A 20,239-nucleotide genomic window follows, 5' to 3' on the forward strand; every position below is an offset into this window, starting at 1 on the left:
GAAAAAAAAAATCTTATTGTAAATTTATAAGAAAAGGATGAGAGAGCAGAACAATTATTCCCCTGGGATTAATTATCTTTCCTGCTGCAGAAAATGTAGAGGCTTATCTCTATCTGTCATATCAAGATTAATGAACACCTTTGTCTGCACTGATGTTTGTTTTGAAGCAAATTAAACTCTCATTCCATGAGCTGCACCCTAATATTTTTACCCCTCAGTTTAAAGGATGGTATTTGATAAAGAATATATTTAATTCTAGTCCAAATACTTATATTATGTAAAATAAAAAAAAATATATGAATTACAATAAATTAAATTTTTTTTTTTTTTATTAGATATCAGATTTTTGATTCTTTTTTTTTTCTTTTTTAATGGATGTTTTGATGTTGTTGTTTTGGTTGCTATATTTATATTAAAGGAAACTTAAGAATAGTACCTGAAAATGTTCCTTCTGTAAGCCCTAATTAAATTCAATAAATGGATGAGAGCAGGATAATTAATCCCCTGAGATTAATTATCTTGCCTGTTTCAGAAAATCTAAGGTCTGTCTTTATCTGTGATATGTATTACCGTACACATGTGTCTGCAAGTGATGTTTGTTTGAAGTTGAGGCAAAGCCATTGCGTTGGTATCAATTCTTTGTTTTTTTAACAAATTTTATTTCACCCCATGTTAACCCACTTTATCCCGTGGATATGACTCATTGGATATTTTTTTGATATCTCACAGTTGTGACTTTACAATGGGATTTGTGTAGGCATAATGAAGTAAAATAATGTGGAGTTTTATAAACAGTGTAAACATTGATTGTGGTGTATAAAACATGGGATAAATAGAATCTCACATGATTTAATTGTAGTATAATATGATTTTTATCCAACTTGTGTGTTTTATCCCCTTACTAAGGCTCAAGAAAATACCACTTTAATTGTTGGATGAAAATCATCTCCAACTACAAATCACGAGATCCTATATATTCCAGTTCTTTACATCTTCTACCGGGCATTTATTTTTCATCATTGTTAATATAAAGAGGATGGAATTCAAAGTTTTTTTCACTTCACTTTTTTCACTTCTCTATATTATTTGTCATAGCGGGGCCCTTCCTGACTGGTCAGTTTTCTATAGTTATTTTTTTCTTGGTTAGGTAAATGTGTAAATGTATCTGTTTATTTTCCTTCCAAAAGGCCTTTCAAAAGCACTACTGACTGTCGCGTTTCTTATGAAGCGGAAATTGAAAAGATGAAGCATTGATAAGTCTGTCTGAAAGTTGAGAGGTTGAGTGTCTCTCGCCGATAACATAGGTCAATCTAGGAGAGGCCGGGCGCCGTCGTCACAAACTTTCCTCAAGTCAATCCTCGATCTGCCTCAAGTATGTGTACTTTCATAACTCTTTATTAAGGTGGAATAACACACCTGGTAAAAGTCACTCAAATTAACAGTAAATTATTTGTTAATTTAAAAAGATATAATGATAAATAAACTGTAAATATTTCAAATCCAAAAATTGCCGTTTGGGGATAAAAAATGAATATCTAAAAATTCGATTCAGTTTGTAAAAAACAAATGCCCCTGCGGGATACGAACTCCGGATGTACGGATCACAATGCCGACACATTTTCCACTTAGCTATGGAGTAAGTTACATGTTTTCGTCGATAAAATCCTTTTGATAAAGCAATATGTCGTTTTGATCAGAGGTAAGCCATTTGTGATGATGTGTTATTCCACCTTAGCTTAAGCTGTACAGCTTTTAGTGCAATAAATATCTTTCCAAATTTTTGTTTTGTCTTCTTGCACTTCACGGTATTTTGAGTCCTTTTTCCGTTTCTATTGTTACGTTTATTCCTCGCTTAATTTTTCTTCAAGTCATTTGTAATAGAGTTTGGTCAATTTCCAAAAAAAAATTAATGTCATAATGCTTTTAATCTGCGTTGCAAAAAAAAATCATTCGTTGTTTTCTTACCCAAACTGCTCTGCAAATATCGGAAATTTCGACTTATCTGTCCTTTATTGTAGATTGCGTGTAAGATTCATAAATTTGCACGAAGGGTGAAACTAATTTTGTAATGAGTGGTCTAATATAAGAATAGCGGTACGATCTCTCTCTCTCTCTCTCTCTCTCTCTCTCTCTCTCTCTCTCCATGTCGCCATTTTTTTTAAGGTCTTAAAACAATAACATAATATTGGCCTGTATATAGGTAGGCATTGATGATCGTAAACCAGTGGCTAATGTCAACAATTTATGTGTTCAAAAAGATTCAACAAGTAGATTATTGAGTATAACGCACAGAACCGATAATCCGATAAATAAGGCCTGGGATCGAGTCCTGAAAATCATGATATATTAACAATTGTTTTTTGTAATCAAAGTACTGAAAGTACTGTTAGACGGTGGCGCCGTTTGAAAGTGGCATATTACATGTATGGTATTTATTGTTGTCAAAATCCACAGCCAGTATCTCAAACATGTACTAATACTTAACGCTTACTCGCACAACTGGTCGTGAGTTTCCTACATGGATAATTCTGTGGAAATCGTAGTTGTGATCACAATCCACACTTTACAAATGTTGTGTCTCTTTATCGTCATCATTTGGGGTAAACTCACAGATTTATCACAGTAGCCTTTGTAGTATAGAAGTTTGTATCTATATGTTTGTATCTATATCAGTTGACATTAAAACTCCGTTTTCGGTAATACATGTACTACATGTTTGTATTTTGATTGCCCCAGAATGACCCATTAAATATGTGGGTTGCCACCACATATTGAATGAATAAATCAAATTCAAAGAGATTTCATCAAAGTACGCCCAAATTGTATAAAGAAGGGGAATTTTGGTTTTTTTCCCTTTTGACCTTTGGGTTGACACCGCAAAGGAAAACAACTTTTGAAAAGTGTGGATTGGACTATTGTGCTTTAAAGTTATTGTAGATTTCTCAAAGTAACGAGAACAAATAAAGCTTTGGTATGATAAAAAACTTATCAGGTTTTTACTAAATATTTGGGCATACATGTAGTATGTTTATTGTCTCCTCAATTTCTTCACGGGGAAGAAGTTGCAGTTTCGTGGACCATCACACTTGCTTTTGTCCTCATAGTCAGTTAATACATTTAGGTGTAAAGAAAACGGAATGGTTTACAAGAACCTGTTTGATAATGGTATTGCTTTTGGAATGCACGTCATCATGAAACAGAAGAGTCAATCAATATTTTATCTTCGACTTTAGTGGATTATTTCCATTTGCTCACAACGAAAGTGAATAAAAATTTGAAAAAAATATCATTCAATATTCAGTCGCAGCAGTTTCATTAATCAACGTTTTAAAGTACATTTGTCCAATTGTACTTAGCTATAGATTTATTCAAATCATTTGAATGAATTTGGGAAAGTTACATGTATATTTTATCGCTTCTCAGTACACTTTAACACGCATAATTTACTTGCTACATTAAAGCAATATGAGCTGCATTTTTCATGCTGAATTTTTTTTTTACTAAAATGTTCTTTTCTACTAAAATAAAAAAATTATCATGGTTTTTAAATTTCTGTTAGCCATATTTTTGTGGAAAAGGCCGTTGAAAAGCCTTATTTGGAGCAAAATTGAATTATTGTCGTCCTGTACAAAAATTGATTTGCTATATATTGCTTAGAAGAGAAATATTTCCTTTGACAAAAATTAATGATTTTTTCAAACCTTATTTATCATAAAAGTTTAATTTATATGCAGACTTATCATACTAGCAGGTTTTTGCAGTAAAATAAAATTATAAAAAATACAGCTCATATTGCTTTAAACTTTTCTAGTAAACTTACAACAAATATTGATTAATTATTCAAAATAAGTTTTTAAAAACACCAAACAAACAAAATCAAAGTTGAACGCATGTTTTTCTGACCGTACAGCTGTGTATATACATTTCATTTTTATTCTTTGCATGTATGTACTATACAATAGATTTAGGGTTCGCAAATCCCGGCAATATTTCCGGAAAGTTACAGTTCTGTAGCTCAGCAGAATACTACAGTCATCTATGATTGAAGCACATTTTTTGCCTTCATGTTTCATTATTTATCGCAAATATAGCATAGATGTATACGCTACCGCCGATGTAGCATTTCGTAGAGTGGTGACACTTTCTAACTGGTGTGTATTTCGATTGCGAGTCGCAAAAAACTGACGCATTTATATAGGCCCACCTATTTGTAAATGGAAACAAATGTCGAAGAAAGCTCATAATAGAGTTGTACTCGCGAGTTAAAAATTATTTGAGAACAAAAGGGGCGATATTTACGTACATGTGTAAAGAATGTTATCTGTTAGTGAAAAAATCCCCCCCCTCCAAAAAAAAAAAAAAAAAAAAAACTAAAGAAAAGGTTCTCTAATAGCAGAGACGGGCGCATATGTTTTAAAGTCACAGATTGTACTTCGCTCATCAAATTGCGTTATTAAGTTTATTGTGGAAAAAAATCGTCAGAAACTGTTTAGTGAACAAAATTATTATATCTTACATTACCGTTCACAATGTACCATAAATGTATCTGGAACATTGCATGAGTTGAACCGATTGTTTTTTCTCACAACAAAGCTAGTGTTTGCTGCAAATTAGAGATACACGAACTGACACACCGTGAAATCCATAAGACGTTTTACAGCATATGCCTTTAAACCCTTATTTGCAAAAATCTGCACTGAAAATCTTTGAAACATCGTAAAATGTGGTTTGTTTATACATATATACATGTAAAATTGTAAAGTGTCGACTCGTTTTGCACGTGAATTTTACAATCCGAGGTCGATTGATTAGCGTGTCTGAGAGAAAGTCAGCAGCAAGTAAAGCGTCAACATCACAAGTAAATATTGTCTGATGAATATTGAGGTGCCTGTAATAAAATTAATGTTCCTACAGACTGAGTTGGTTACAAAATTAGGTAAATCACAGGTCAGTCCAAAATTAAACAATTTTGTATCGTAAATTTTAAGTTTTTTCTATGAAAGTGTGTCATTGATCGGTTAAAGTTCAAAAAAATGTAATTTATGTAATATTCATTGTCAGTATCTGTTGTGAATTCTTTGGAACAAGCTACATAAAAATAAATATTCTTCCTTAACTAAAATTAATTCGTTGAAATGACTGAATTTATCGATGAAGCATAATTGCTGAAATATGAAATGCCAAACCTGTTTAAATAGCGTGTTTCTGAAAATTGATTACATCATAAAAAAACAAGAAGCGATTATTGTGAGATCTCTTAGCCAATTATCGCAATGATATAGTTTATTCAGTCCTGATACAGAGTTTAACGTCACAACTGGCAGTTGGTGCATAAATTATCGATACCGCGTCAGTAGACAAGGAAACGGCTCATTTAAACTAAAACACAATTTCATGAATTATTTAAATATATGTACAAAATAATTAGCAGCTATAATGCTTAAAATATCTGATAAGATTAGAATTAGTTCTCATACTGAAATCGAAACATAAATAAAACACTGCGTGTAACACTGAATACCTAACAGAGTTATCGTTCCTTATCCGGTAGGGTCCCCGTGAGAAATACTCTTCCGGTCATGACCGTAGCAATAGACCGTGGCTATTTATAGCCACCGTCTAAAAATGAGTCTTTAATGTAAAAGTCGAATACCATCACAATACATGTATATTCAGCGTGTTATCTTACATGTAGTTTTTTCTTCTTTTTTGTAGGAAGGGGCATCTAATTTAATTCCAAGCTGCTTGGTCAATTTTAAATCAAATTTTGTGTACGCTTTTTAGCGATGGTTATGCTAAGTATGTGTATGATAACATACATTGCAGTCGTTTTCCCGGTCAAGTAAGCCATATTTCAATGAAAATGTGATGTACACATTTTTCAACAAAACAAATGACATAAATAGGGTATCGCGTTATTTCGCTTCATAATAAACTTCGCTCCTGACGTCGAGGCGGGGATGATTTTATTACGGCATTGACATCACTTCCCACAATTGTAATCATTTACCGTGACTTTCCTATCCAACAATATTGACAAATCTTTCCAATATGTAGCCACAGGTGCTCTCCCGATTTAGACCCTGGTGTATAGTTGACGCTTTTTTTTGATAGAAATTTCTTTAAAGGCAAGTACAAAACATATTTCATATCAAATATCTGAAAATTAATTGAAATAGAATAAACGATTTATTTAAAACAACCCAACCTGCATATATATATAAAAGAGGACCTCTATTTTTAAGCAAGGGGGAGGGGGTGTTTTACATTACTGTGGAATCATTAAAATTCGTGGGGGCCAATTTTCGTGGATTGTTTATATTTTACAGGTAATTTCGTGCATTTTCTTATACATACGAAAAGAAATATGATTTTATTACCCCTATTTATCTATTTGTGGAGGATGTTAATTCGTGGATGAGAAGTACCCACGAATACCACAAAATTGAGCCACCACGAAATCTAATGATTCCACAGTATTTAATCGTTTATTTTCCGTAATTTCAAATGGAACATGGTGTGTACATGACTTTACAGGAATTTCTGTCAACAAAGTTATCTACAGCGGGGGTTTAATTAAATCCGGGGTGGAGGAGGGCGCTGGGTCCTGTCTTTAGGCGCCTGTGTATGTACGTACATGTACATGTAGCATATTTCATCCTCCTTTAAGAGTTGGCGACTATACAATCAAATGACTGATTTCCTATTAATCTAAATTATGTATTATTATATCATATTATAGTATAGCCCATATAGACTTACCACCCAAATTAATTTTAAATTATGCAATTATAATAAAGATTTTGAGATAAACGCGACACCCCTGCGAATGTGTTCGGAATGTTTTCTTAATCGTCGCTAAATATGTAGTAATTCAACAGGTGCTCGAATAAAAGTTCTTATTTCATCACCTAGCGGTGAACGGAATTATCAACCGCTCTACACGCACGTAGTTGAAAATATAAACATTGGATTGCTGGACAAAATCATAGCTTGATGCTATTGGTGTGCAATAGCATGCTTTTTAAAAAAAGAATTGGTGTCTGTTTAGTTTAAAAACTTAGTATATCGAACCATTTTCAAGGAACATGCTGCATAAAATTGTAAAGTCCGTTTCACTATTGATGCTATTACTAGGTCAGGCGCGGATCGAAAATTAATCTTTAGGTGGGATCGCTACTAAGCATGTCAATTGTTGCAACAGCAGAAAAAAACCTATATTTTCTATCGTCACATATATTTCTAGAACTCATTTTATTCACCAATTAAATAAATGGAGATAAAGTTTAAAATCAATAAATATCACGGTTTTATTTTTGACTTCAAGTACCTACATATTAGGAAATAGACTATAAACACGAGGCATGATTTTTACTGGGAAATTGAAAGGGTCAAATAAAACGATGTGGTCTAAATTTAAATGACAATAACTTTCGCAGGGGTGCACGAAATTTCTCTAAAAGATATCATAGATACATAAAGAAACCATCACTCGATGGAAATGAATTGAAATAGGCATCACAATTGCGAATGTGTTCGGAATGTTTTATTTGAACAATTAATATGACATTGCATTTGTGTTAATCTTTTACAATGAGGCATATTTGTGCAAAGGTTGAGGAAATTCTATTGGAAGTTTTTTTTTAATTTACTAGAAAATTGAAATGGAGTGCACACACACATACATACATACATACACACATACAAACACACACACGCTCGGTAGCGATGCTATATCCCCTTTGCAACAAGTTGCGCGAGGGGATAATTAGTTGAAAATATAAATATTGGGTTGCTTGATAAAACCTTAGTAATATTTGATGCTCTAAGTGTGCAATACTATGCTTCTTAAGAAAAAGAATGGGTGCCTGTTTTGTATAAAAACTTAGTTTATCAAGCCATTTTCAAGGATCATTCTTCATAAAACAGAATAGTCTGTTTCACTATTTATGCTATTACTAGGTCAGACGCGGATCGAAAATTTTAATCTTTAGGTGGGATCGTTACTAAGCATGCTTATTGTTGCAACAGCAGAAAAAACAATATTTTCTATCGTCATATTTATTTCTAGAACTCATTTTATTCACCAATTATTATGAATATAAAGTTTAAAATCAATAAACGATTTTATATTTGAATACCAGTACCTAGATATTAGGAAATAGACTATAAACACAAGCCATGATTTTTACTGGGAAACTGAAAGGGTCAAATAAAACCACGTGGTCTAAATTTGAATGACAATAACATTCGCAGGGGTGGGTATTGACAATTGATATTGCCCAACAGAAGGCGTCCTTAGCTACAATTCCCCCGACGATATAGTGGGGGTTTCCCCTTTTATAGCCAGATTACCCCCACGGAAAACCGACTACTACTATATAGTAGATTTCCTCCTATTTTACACTCCGGTCATGTTTATTGCGGGCCATTTGTCATCTGAGATGATATTGATTACTCATGATAAAGGGTAATAAATCCATGTATTAATATATAGTATAAAATACAGGTATTTTGCACCCTTGATAAAACAAAGGCACGCGCTTATCACATTCCTGTTTCATCACCCATCACTTTTTATTTTTACCCTTTGTTACACCATTTTGGAACACCTTTGCACTTTTTATTTTTCGGATTTCGGAATTATCTTGAATCTTTTTCGTAGTTTTGACTATGACGTTATGACATGGATATTTCTTTTAGAAGACGTCATTTAAGCGTCGAAAATACGCAGGTTAGGGAAAACTAGGATATGGCAGGATAAGGTTTTTCACAGGAAAAAAACCCAGTAATCTATCAAAAATATATTTTTTTATCAGATAAACTATGTTTAATAATCGCAAATGATTGTTTTCAGTGTTAACTATAGTTAACAGACGTGAAACATAGATTATCGCGTTAACTATAGTTTACAGACGTGAAATATAAATTAACGTCGTTAACTATAGTTTCCGATCCGTAAACTATAGTTAACAGTCGATAAACCTAGTTTATCGACTGTGAAACTATGTTTAGCTCATTTTTGTGAATTTGTCAGATAAATGTAGTTTCACGATTTGTGAAACTATTATTAACAACTCTTAACTATAGTTTACGATTGTATATTATAACTAGAGCAAAGCTCGTTGCAAAGCAACGAGTGGGTCTTCCGTTAATGTCGAAAGTAAAGCTGGAAGTTCCTGTAAGAAGCAGAGCTCTTAAACCAACAACAAGAGTAACTAAAATAAAAAATATATGAAAAAAATCGAATTATTCCTGGTACGACTTAACAAAATACGAATCATTTTACGTACGACTTAACAAAAACCTTTCCGATTTCAAGAACGACTTAACAAAAAAATCCGAATGTGTTCAAGTACGACTTAACAATTATTTTTGGTACGGGTTAATTTTACTTTGAACATTACGCTATTTTTTAAACCAAGGACGCGGAATCAAAATTTCCGGAAAAATCAATTTTTAAACCCCGATATCTCTGTAATGCATCGTCCGATTTTAAAACGGTTTTCAGTGTTAGATTCAGCTTAATAAGCTCTACAAAACACACATCTCGCTACATCTCGCTAATGTAAACATATTTTGTTCTACAAATGTTCACGAATGGTTAACCGTTATCGAGATATCTAAACAACTGTACTTTCGGGGCTGACCCTTTAACTCTTTACCGGGGCCACATACAACAAAATTTATGGTATCATATTGTTCTGAACATTATTTTGAACAACTTTTGTTCTACATTGCTTTTAAAAATCTTTCTCCTTTTTTCAGATATTAATGATCAAAGTTTTGAATTCTGGCCCCTTGAAACCCCTAATTACGTAATATATGACTTAGGTATGAAACTGTATCGATAAACAGCTGTACAATGAACATTTTTGCTTCTATAATTAATAACAAATTATTGTTCAGTAAAGAGTTCTTGTAAGAAGATTTATGACCCCTCTTGACCCCTAATTGGAGAGGCCAGCCCTTTTTTTTTTTATATCAGATGAAAGGTCTTGCAAATATAAACATATTTTGTTCAACAAGTGTTCACGAAATGTTAACCGTTCTTAGGATATCTTTACAAATGTGTTTTAGGGGCCGGCCCTTTATCTCCTAAATGGGGTCATGAACAAAAAATTCTAAGGTGGCATATTGTACAGAACATTATTTTAAGCAACTTTTGTTCAACAATGCTTTTCAAAATATTTTTCCTTTTTCATATGTTAATGATCGAAATTTTGAATTTCTGGCCCCTTAAAACCCCTAATTACGTAACATATGACTTAAGTATGGCACTGTATAGATAAACAGCCCAACAATGAACATTTTTGCTTCTATAATTAATAACAAATTATTATTCAGTAAAGAGTTATTGTAAGAAGACTTTACAGCCCTCTTGGCCCCTAATTTGAGGGGCCAGCCCCTTTTTCTTGAAATCAAACGAAAGCCCGTGTAATTTGAAACAACTTTTGCATTACATGTTTTAACAAAATATTTATACATCAAAAGATATCACAGAAAATGTGCAAAAACTTCGCGAAAAAATTTGGTGCCAATTTTCAGGTTCAGGCGAGCTTTAAGGCCTTTTGCAATTTTCATCATTGGAAGCATGGGGGTACATCTACTTACATTCATCTACAATTCCTGAAAATTTAAAGCTTCTATCTTGATTAGTTTCAGAGAAGATGCGTGGACAAAATGACCCTTACAAATTTACAAAATCGGCAATATCTGAAACCGGAAGTGACGTCATCATTTAGATATTTTATAATATGTAGCGCCGATCATGTTCTATCCGTCCTGAAAATTTTATGCGAATCGGTTGGATAGTTTTTGAGAAATAGCGCTCCAAAAAAGTCAGAAAAAGAAAAAAAAGAATAACTAGAGCAAAGCTCGTTGCAAAGCAACGAGTGGATCTTCCGTTAATGTCGGAAGTAAAGCTGGAAGTTCCTGTAAGAAGCAGAGCTCTTAAACCAATAACAAGAGTAACTAAAATAAAAAGATGAAAAAAATCAAATTATTCCTGGTACGACTTAACAAACCCGAATGATTTTAAGTACGATTTAACAAAAACCTTTCTGATTTCAAGAACGACTTAACAAAAAAATCCGAATGTGTTTAAGTACGACTTAACAATTATTTTTGGTTAGAGTTAATTTTATTATAAACATTACGCTATTTTTTAAACCAAGGACGCGGAAACAAAATTTCCGGAAAAATCAATTTTTAAACCCCGATATCTCTGTAATGCATCGTCTGATTTTAAAACGGATTTCAGTTTTAAATTAAGCTTAATAAAAGCTGCTTTGTTGCTTTATAGTAAATATCAAATTATTGGTCAGAAAAGAGTTATCATAAAAAGTCTTAGTAGCCCTTGTACCCCCTAATGTGTGGGACCAGCCCCTTTTTCTTGATATCAAATAAAGGTCTCGCTAATATAAACATATTTTGTTCTACAAGTGTTCATGAATTGTAAACCGTTCTCGAGATATATGAACAAATGTGTTTTAGGGGCCGACCCTTTAACCCCTTACCGGGGCCACTAACAACAAAATTTTTGGTTTAATATTGTTCTGAACATTATTTTGAACAACTTTTGTTCTACATTGCTTTTAAAAATATTTCTCCTTTTTCAGATATTAATGATCAAAGTTTTGAACTTCTGGCCCCTTGAAACCCCTAATTACGTAACATATGACTTAAGTATGGTACTGTATAGATAAACAGCTGTACAATGAACATTTTTGCTTATATAATTTATAACAAATTATTGTTCAGTAAAGAGTTATTGTAAGAAGACTTTAGAGCCCCCTTGGCCCCTAATTTGAGGGGTCGGCCCTTTTTCTTGATATCAAAGGAAAGCTCGGGCAAATTGAAACAACTTTTGCATTACATGTTTTAACAAATTATGTGCACATAGAAAGGTATTACAGAAAATGTGCAAAAATTTCGTGAAAAAATTTTGTGCTAATTTTCAGGTTCAGGCGAGCTTCGAGGCCTTGAGCAATTTTCATAATTGGAAGCATAAGGGTACATCTACAGACATCTACAGACATTCATCTACAACCCCTAAAAATTTTAAGCTTCTATCTTGATTAGTTTCGGAGGAGATACGTGGACAAAATGACCCTTAAAAATTTACAAAATCGTCTATATCTGAAACCGGAAGTGACGTCATCAAGCAAAAATTTAATAATATGTAGCGTCGATGACGTTCTATCACCCCTAAAAATTTCGTACAAATCGGTTGGGTAGTTTTTGAGAAATAACGCTCCAAAAAAGTCAGAAAAAAAAGAATAATAAGAATAAAGAAAAAGAAACCGTAGAATAACAAGAGGGTCTTCCGTTGGAAACGGAAGACCCTAATAAAGAAAAAGAAACCGTAGAATAACAAGAGGGTCTTCCGTTGGAAACGGAAGACCCTAATTAACAAATGTGAATCTATATTTATCAGCAAAATCTATTGTTAACGTTTTTTACAGGTAGATAAACTATGATTATCATTCGTAAACTACAGTTTACATTCGTGAAGCATAGTTTCACAGATGTAAACTATAGTTAACGAATCGTTAACTATAGTTTAGGATCCGTAAACTATAGTTAACAGCTGATAAACCTAGTTTATCGACTGTGAAACTATGTTTAGCTCATTTTTGTGAATTTGGCGTGCCATACACCGGGACCGTCGCTGGGAAATTTGTAAGGACAAGAATCTAGCATAGCCATTAATCAATTTTAATACAAGATACATATTCTGTATCCAATATCAAACCTTTATAAAACCTACAAATATTAAACAAACAATTAATCGCTTTCCATGACGACAGGATTGATGTTACGAAGAATTAACGCTCTGCATGATGTATGAAACCCATTATTGCATATATATTGCATAACCCCCTTACTCCGTCACGAACTCCGTCACTTTCGGGAAAACCCTCGCCGTTTAAAATCAAGTGCGATTATGACGTCATTTTTTGCATGTCAAATATCTTCAATCAAATGTCAACAATTTACAATGGTTTTTAAGAATGTGTTCAAACATAAAAAATTACACCTTGTTTATTTTATGCAACAATATTTAAATTGCGTGAAATCAGCTAACACTTTTTCACGGGTGCACTAAAATAACGATTTTTCCTATTTGCGGGCCCATTCGATGATTTACGGTGTTCAGTCATTTTAAGAGAGGTCAAGATGAAACATTTCACATGTAATTTATTTTTTAATATTTACATTTTCCTGTGTCTTTGCCTGTGATAACACTACGTATCGATTTTGTACTATATAACGCATAGTACAAATGACGCCAAATTGAGGCGCCAGCGGGGTTTGCTTATTTATATTAAAATATTTAATCGTACGATGGCTTAAAATTATATAAATATAAGTAATAAGGAATCATTCTTTGAATATTATGAGGTGATAATTTCGTTTGGGGCGTGATCAAATTTATCATAAAGCCCTTCGGGCTTTATTGGATTTGATCACGCCCCGACCAAAATTATCACCTCATAATACTGAAAGAATGATTCTTTATGCCTTATTTAAGGTTATTAATACATTTTTTCAGTGCGCAATAACGTATATGCACTACACTTGATGATAACGCCATGCCGTAATTTTTGCCTCATACCAGAAACGTACTATACTATTAGTATATATACGTCCCTGCTTATACAGGGTGACAGATATACACGGTATGTATGTATTTAGAATATGCTACATCTATTAAAAGTGAAATAGATACATGTAAATTATATAATTATTAATATATTCATTATTGATATGATATTTTTGAAATATGTAAGGACAGAAATTAAACGGCATCCATACATTCATGATCAAATTGTCGTTTAATTGTATTCCAGGCATTCAGAAGTTGGAGTTCTATTCGCTTTTCACTATTCACTATTCGAATAGCGAATAGAATTCTGTGCATGGTCGGTTCGCTATTCAAAATACCGTAAACATGCGAATTAACGTAAATTCAAAATTTCAAATAAATTTCCCCTTTTAATTAAAAAAAAACAGAGATTTATAGTACAAATTATTATTACTTGCGGACCTGTCCTGAACATTGACATAATGAACACGACCAGTAAGAGGCTTAGCTAGCCTGGCGAAAAATGCGACATTTCGTATAATACACTTATAATGGGATTTCTTTCAAGGGGCTGGCTAACACCCTGTATCACATATTTGGGCCTTCATATTTGGTGAGGACGGGGCCCCGGGACGGCCCAGACGACCCTCAAAAGGAATTGGGTTTACACGACCAGTAAGAGGCTTAGCTAACCTGGCGAAAAATGCGACATTTCGTATAATACAGTTATAATGGGATTTCTTTCAAGGGGCTGGTTAACACCCTGTATCCCATATTTAGGCCTTCATATTTCGTGGGGATTAAGTCCCGGGGAAGCCCAGTCGACCCTCAAAAGGAATTAGGTTTACACGACCATTACCAGGCTAAGCTAGCCTGGCTAAAAATACGAAATTTCGTATAATACAATTATAATGGGATATCTTTCTAGGGGCTGGCTAACACCCTGTATCCCATATTTAGGCCTTCATATTTCGTGGAGATGGGACCCAGGGAAGCCCAGTCGACCCTCAAAAGGAATTGGGTTTACATGGCCATTAACAGGCTTAGCTAGCCTGGCGAATAATACGACATTTCGTATAATACAATTATAATGGGATATCTTCCAAGAGGCTGGCTTACACCCTGTATCCCATATTTGGGCCTTCATATTTGGTGGGGATGGGGCCCCGGGACATCCCAGTCGACCCTCAAAAGGAATTGGGTTTACACGGCCCTTATCAGGCTTAGCTAGCCTGGCGAAAAATGCGAAATTTCGTATAATACAATTTTAATGGGATATCTTTCAAGGGGCTGGCTAACACCCTGTATCCAATATTTGGGCCTTCATATTTGATGGGAATGGGGCCCCGGGACAGCCCAGTCGACCCTCAAAAGGAATTAGGTTTACACGACCATTAACTGGCTAAGCTTGCCTGGCGAAAATAGGAAATTTCGTATAATACAGTTATAATGGGATATTTTTCAAGGGGCTGGCTAAAACCCTGTATCCCATATTTAGGCCTTCATATTTGGTGGGGATGGGGCTCCGGGAAAGCCCGGTTGACTCTCAAAAGGAATTAGGTTTACATGACCATTAACTGGCTAAGCTAGCCTGGCGAAAATAGGAAATTTCGTATAATACAATTATAATGGGATTTCTTTAAAGGGGCTGGCTAACACCCTGTATCCCATATTTTGGCCTTCATATTTGGTGGGAATGGAGCCCCGGGACGGCCCAGTCGACACTCAAAAGGAATTAGGTTTACACGACCATTAACTGGCTAAGCTAGCCTGGCGAATAATAGGAAATTTCGTATAATACAATTATAATGGGATATCTTTTAAGGGGCTGGCTAAATCCCTGTATCCAATATTTAGGCCTTCATATTTGGTGGGGATTGGGACCAAGGGAAGCCCAGTCGACCCTCAAAAGGAATTGGGTTAACACGGCCATTAACAGGCTTAGCTAGCCTGGCGAATAATACGACATTTCGTATAATACAATTATAATGGGATATCTTCCAAGAGGCTGGCTTACACCCTGTATCCCATATTTGGGCCTTCATATTTGGTGGGGATGGGGCCCCGGGAAATCCCAGTCGACTCTCAAAAGGAATTGGGTTTACACGGCCCTGAACAGGCTTAGCTAGCCTGGCGAAAAAGGAAATTTCGTATAATACAATTTTAATGGGATATCTTTCAAGGGGCTGGCTAACACCCTGTATCCCATATTTGGGCCTTCATATTTGATGGGAATGGGGCCCCGGGACAGCCCAGTCGACACTCAAAAGGAATTAGGTTTACACGACCATTAACTGGCTAAGCTAGCCTGGCGAAAATAGGAAATTTTTTATAATACAGTTATAATGGGATTTCTTTCAAGGGGCTGGCTAACACCCTGTATCCCATATTTGGGCCTTCATATTTGATGGGAATGGGGCCCCGGGACAGCCCAGTCGACACTCAAAAGGAATTAGGTTTACACGACCATTAACTGGCTAAGCTAGCCTGGCGAAAATAGGAAATTTCGTATAATACAATTATAATGGGATATTTTTCAAGGGGCTGACTAACACCCTGTATCCCATATATTGACCTTCATATTTGGTGAGGACGGGGCCCCGGGACGGCCCAGTCGACCCTCAAAAGGAATTAGGTTTACACGACCAGTAAGAGGCTTAGCTAGCCTGGCGAAAAATGCGACATTTCGTATAATACAGTTATAATGGGATTTCTTTCAAGGGGCTGGCTAACACCCTGTATCCCATATTTAGGCCTTCATATTTGGTGAGGACGGGGCCCTGGGACGGCCCAGTCGACCCTCAAAAGGAATTAGGTTTACACGACCAGTAAGAGGCTTAGCTAGCCTGGCGAAAAATGCGACATTTCGTATAATACAGTTATAATGGGATTTCTTTCAAGGGGCTGGCTAACACCCTGTATCCCATATTTGGGCCTTCATATTTGGTGAGGATGGGGCCTCAGGTTCCGTTCGTCATCGAAAGCAAGAATTTGTCTTGCCTAGATGGCCAAGTGGTTAGCGCGGTGGCCGCTCACTGCTAGAAGAATGGGTTCCAGAGGTCGTGAGTTCAAGCCTCGGTCGGGGCGGCGGTGGAGCTCCAATAATAAGTGAATTTCCTTGTGTATTTACACGATAGCATGGTCGTACTTCTATTGATGTTTTAACTTACTAGGTAGCTAAATACAGTTTCGTATAAAATCCAGGGGGTTTTTCTCTGGGGAAAAGCATGATGGGTAGGGATTTTCCTGCTATTTTTATGCGGTATACATGAAAATTAATTATTTAAATCCTCAATCGCATAATATAGTGGATTATCTTTCGAATACATGAAAAAAGTATGTAGAAAAAATTTAAGAATTAATTTTGTGAGACTCTAAAATAAAGTGAGGCAACTCCAAAAACATTTTACACATGCAGAATTTCAATAATTTTTTAGCGGGTAACAAAGATCTTTTAAAATCTGGCGAATGTACCCTGAAAATACTATAGAATGATGGCTAAGGACTTGTTCTTGAAAATGTACATAGATTAAAGTGGCTGATTTTGTTGCATTCTGCTTTAAGGGGGAGCCTAAAATGCATGGGTGTACTACATTTAGAGGCATCCTTTTGTCTATTTTCTGCATGTTTTGAGTACCAAATAAATTCTAGCATTAAGTTATATGAGCATTATTCTTAAATATTTAAAAATTAACGATTTCGTCTTTCTATTGATATATAGATATATATATGTAACATATTTTTACAATTCATTTATATAGGGGTCAGTTTTGCTTGCCCCTCGTCTGAAAACGTCCTTATAACGTTACAAATAAAACTGTGTTTTGCACCCTTACCGAAATCAAATAGTATTTCTAAAGGACAATACGTGTCTGTCTTCTAAGAACAATATTTAATATTGACAAGACACACAGGGGCCAAGCCCGTTTTTATAAAACATTAACTTTAATGTAACATTATTTATGGTTACATTGAAATTAATGTTAAAACGGGCTTGGCATAGACATACGTATTTTATGGATATCTTCGGATACTTTGATACTACATTTGGCAGGAATGAAAACTCTGTTTTGACCCAGTTGATTGTTATATATTTATTTGATTATTTTTCATTAGTTCAATGCGATATAGTTTTTCGATTTTTTTCCATTATAGTTTTTGTTAAACGTCTATTTTTTATTGCTTCTATTTTGTTAGCAAGCTTTATATTTTCATTCTCGAATTTAGCGTCAGTATCCAGCCTAGTGATTCTTCCTATCAGATTGTCCAACTGTCTGATGTAACTTTCCACATATATATTCCAAATGTTTTTTGTTTCTTGTGAAAAGGGCATTATACAATTTAACAATCTCACGACATCATCACCAATACCAGTGTCTCTTTCGCTGGGTTGATTAGTCCAACCGGATTTTGGAAAATTTTCTTCCTTAAGAGAGATCTTAAGTAGTGCATTCAAAACACAAATTGATTCCCAGGGTTCTAAACTGTTCTTAAGAAAGATACGTTGTATGTCCTTCATTTTGCTCCAGACTGTTTCATCATCAACTAATTCTGCAATAGATTTTCTAGTCTTCCTAGTGATGACAGCAGTCAATACTCTCTGAGACAACTTCAGACCGTCTTCAGCTAACAAGTTAATTAACTGTACACAGTTTTCTATCCTTTTTATCCTCCTCATCTGTAATAATGAAACTAATTAAATTTACATTTCATTGATTAGAGAACTATCCTCCACACGCATGAAATAATAATAAAATAATAATTATAGACTAATTCTGAAATCCCATTTTTTTATGAACACTTGTTTATTTATACATATTGCGTATTAAGCAGCGGCCCTATGGTGTATTCGATGTTATTATACTTTCATGTTAATTACTGTAATCTGATTGGTTTAGACGCAGTTCATAATCTGTTCTATTACCCTCAGCGTTAGCAACGCACTTAGCAACGGATAACATTATATAAATAGTGCCCGTTTGGGAGGGTAACAGTTGAAATTGACACCCGAGAGAACCATTGTCAACCGACGCGAAGCGGAGGTTGACAGTGGTTTTCGAGGCGTGTCAATTTCAACTGTTATCCTCCCAAACAGGCACTATTTATTTTATTATACTGAATGTCTTAATTTTAGAGAAATTATTTCTGCTTTTATATAGAAATGACGTGAATTCTATGGCGAACCGTACGCGCATTATTTACGCGCATGTAACAATTAGTTGTGTTACCCGTTGCCAAGTGTGTTGCTAACGCTAAGGGTAATAGAACGGATTGTCAACTGCGTGTAAACCAATCAGATTTCAGTATTTAACATATAGGTATAATAATATATAAATAGTGCCTGTTTGGGAGGGTAACAGTTGAAATTGACACCCCGATAAAACCATTGTCAACCAACGCGAAGCGGAGGTTGACAATGGTTTTCGAGGTGTGTCAATTTCAACTGTTACCCTCCCAAACAAGCACTATTTATCTTATTATACTGAATGTCTTAATATTCTCGATAAGCTCTTGCTTGGATAGACCCTCGAATTCCCCGATCCTCTTTTTTCAATCAAGAAGGTGCAGAATATATTGACAGACCTCTTAATAGTACGTTTAGTACTAACAGAGTCTTTCTCATCCAACAATTTAGCTATTTGGGACTCTTCCACATTTGCGAACATGTTTTTCCTTCGTCCAAATTTTCGTTTGTTTTCTTTCATCAATCATACTCAGGCGCACGCTTTCATAAACTCTTTATTTATTCGCATTACTTCAAACGCATAACTGACTTCTTTAGGAATGACGTGAATTCTACGGCGAACCGTACGCGCATAATTTACACGCATGTAACATTTTTTTATTGAAACAAAATAGTATCTTGCCCTAAGAATGTACACCCTGTTTTTTATTCTTAAACATGTTTAGTTGTTCACAACAAAATCAAGATCGAACATATATCTCAAATTCTAAAATCAGACGGAAGACCTCCTCGTTGCTCGCAACGAGATCGTGTCTAGTTCTTATATTATGTTTGCTTTTAAATTGAGTATTTTGGAAACATCTTTTTGAGAAAAAGTGTAGTAAATGTAGGCAGGTTATGTTTTAGGCAATATTTAAATGATAGTTATTTTCACATCCTGTTCATCTTGCTCGATCAACCTGTGCTTACACAGGTTAAATCAAGTTGTTTTAAATTTTTTAAGTTTTAAACCTCATGGCAATTTTGGACATGCTCTTGGAGACTTGTCATTTTCAATTTTTGTCAAATGTAGGCAAGGAGCTTCTATGTCTACAAACCTATAAATTTTGTTTTTTATAGGAGTGCAAAACAGGAGAAAAATTTTAATAAATGGTCAACTGTTAACAATTTGAGCCCTGTCATTGGGGCCCATGTGGTTGTGGCCCATATGGAGCAAAAGCCGTGAAATGCTCTTTTTGACACAAATAAGCATCTTTCCACAAAAGAAAATAAATGCCATGTAGTTTTCAAGAAGATAACTTTCAATTGCAAACGCACGACGACGGACGACGACAAAAGCAATAGGTCACCTGGGTAACTCATGTTATCAAAAATTGCATACTCTGAACGTGCAACCATTTTAAATAATTTTGACATGTTTGTGCTCTTTTGGTTTGAAACCTACACGAAGAATGTTTTGTTGT

This window comes from Crassostrea angulata, chromosome 6 (assembly GCF_025612915.1).
Source record: "Crassostrea angulata isolate pt1a10 chromosome 6, ASM2561291v2, whole genome shotgun sequence".
NCBI lineage: Eukaryota > Metazoa > Mollusca > Bivalvia > Ostreida > Ostreidae > Magallana > Magallana angulata.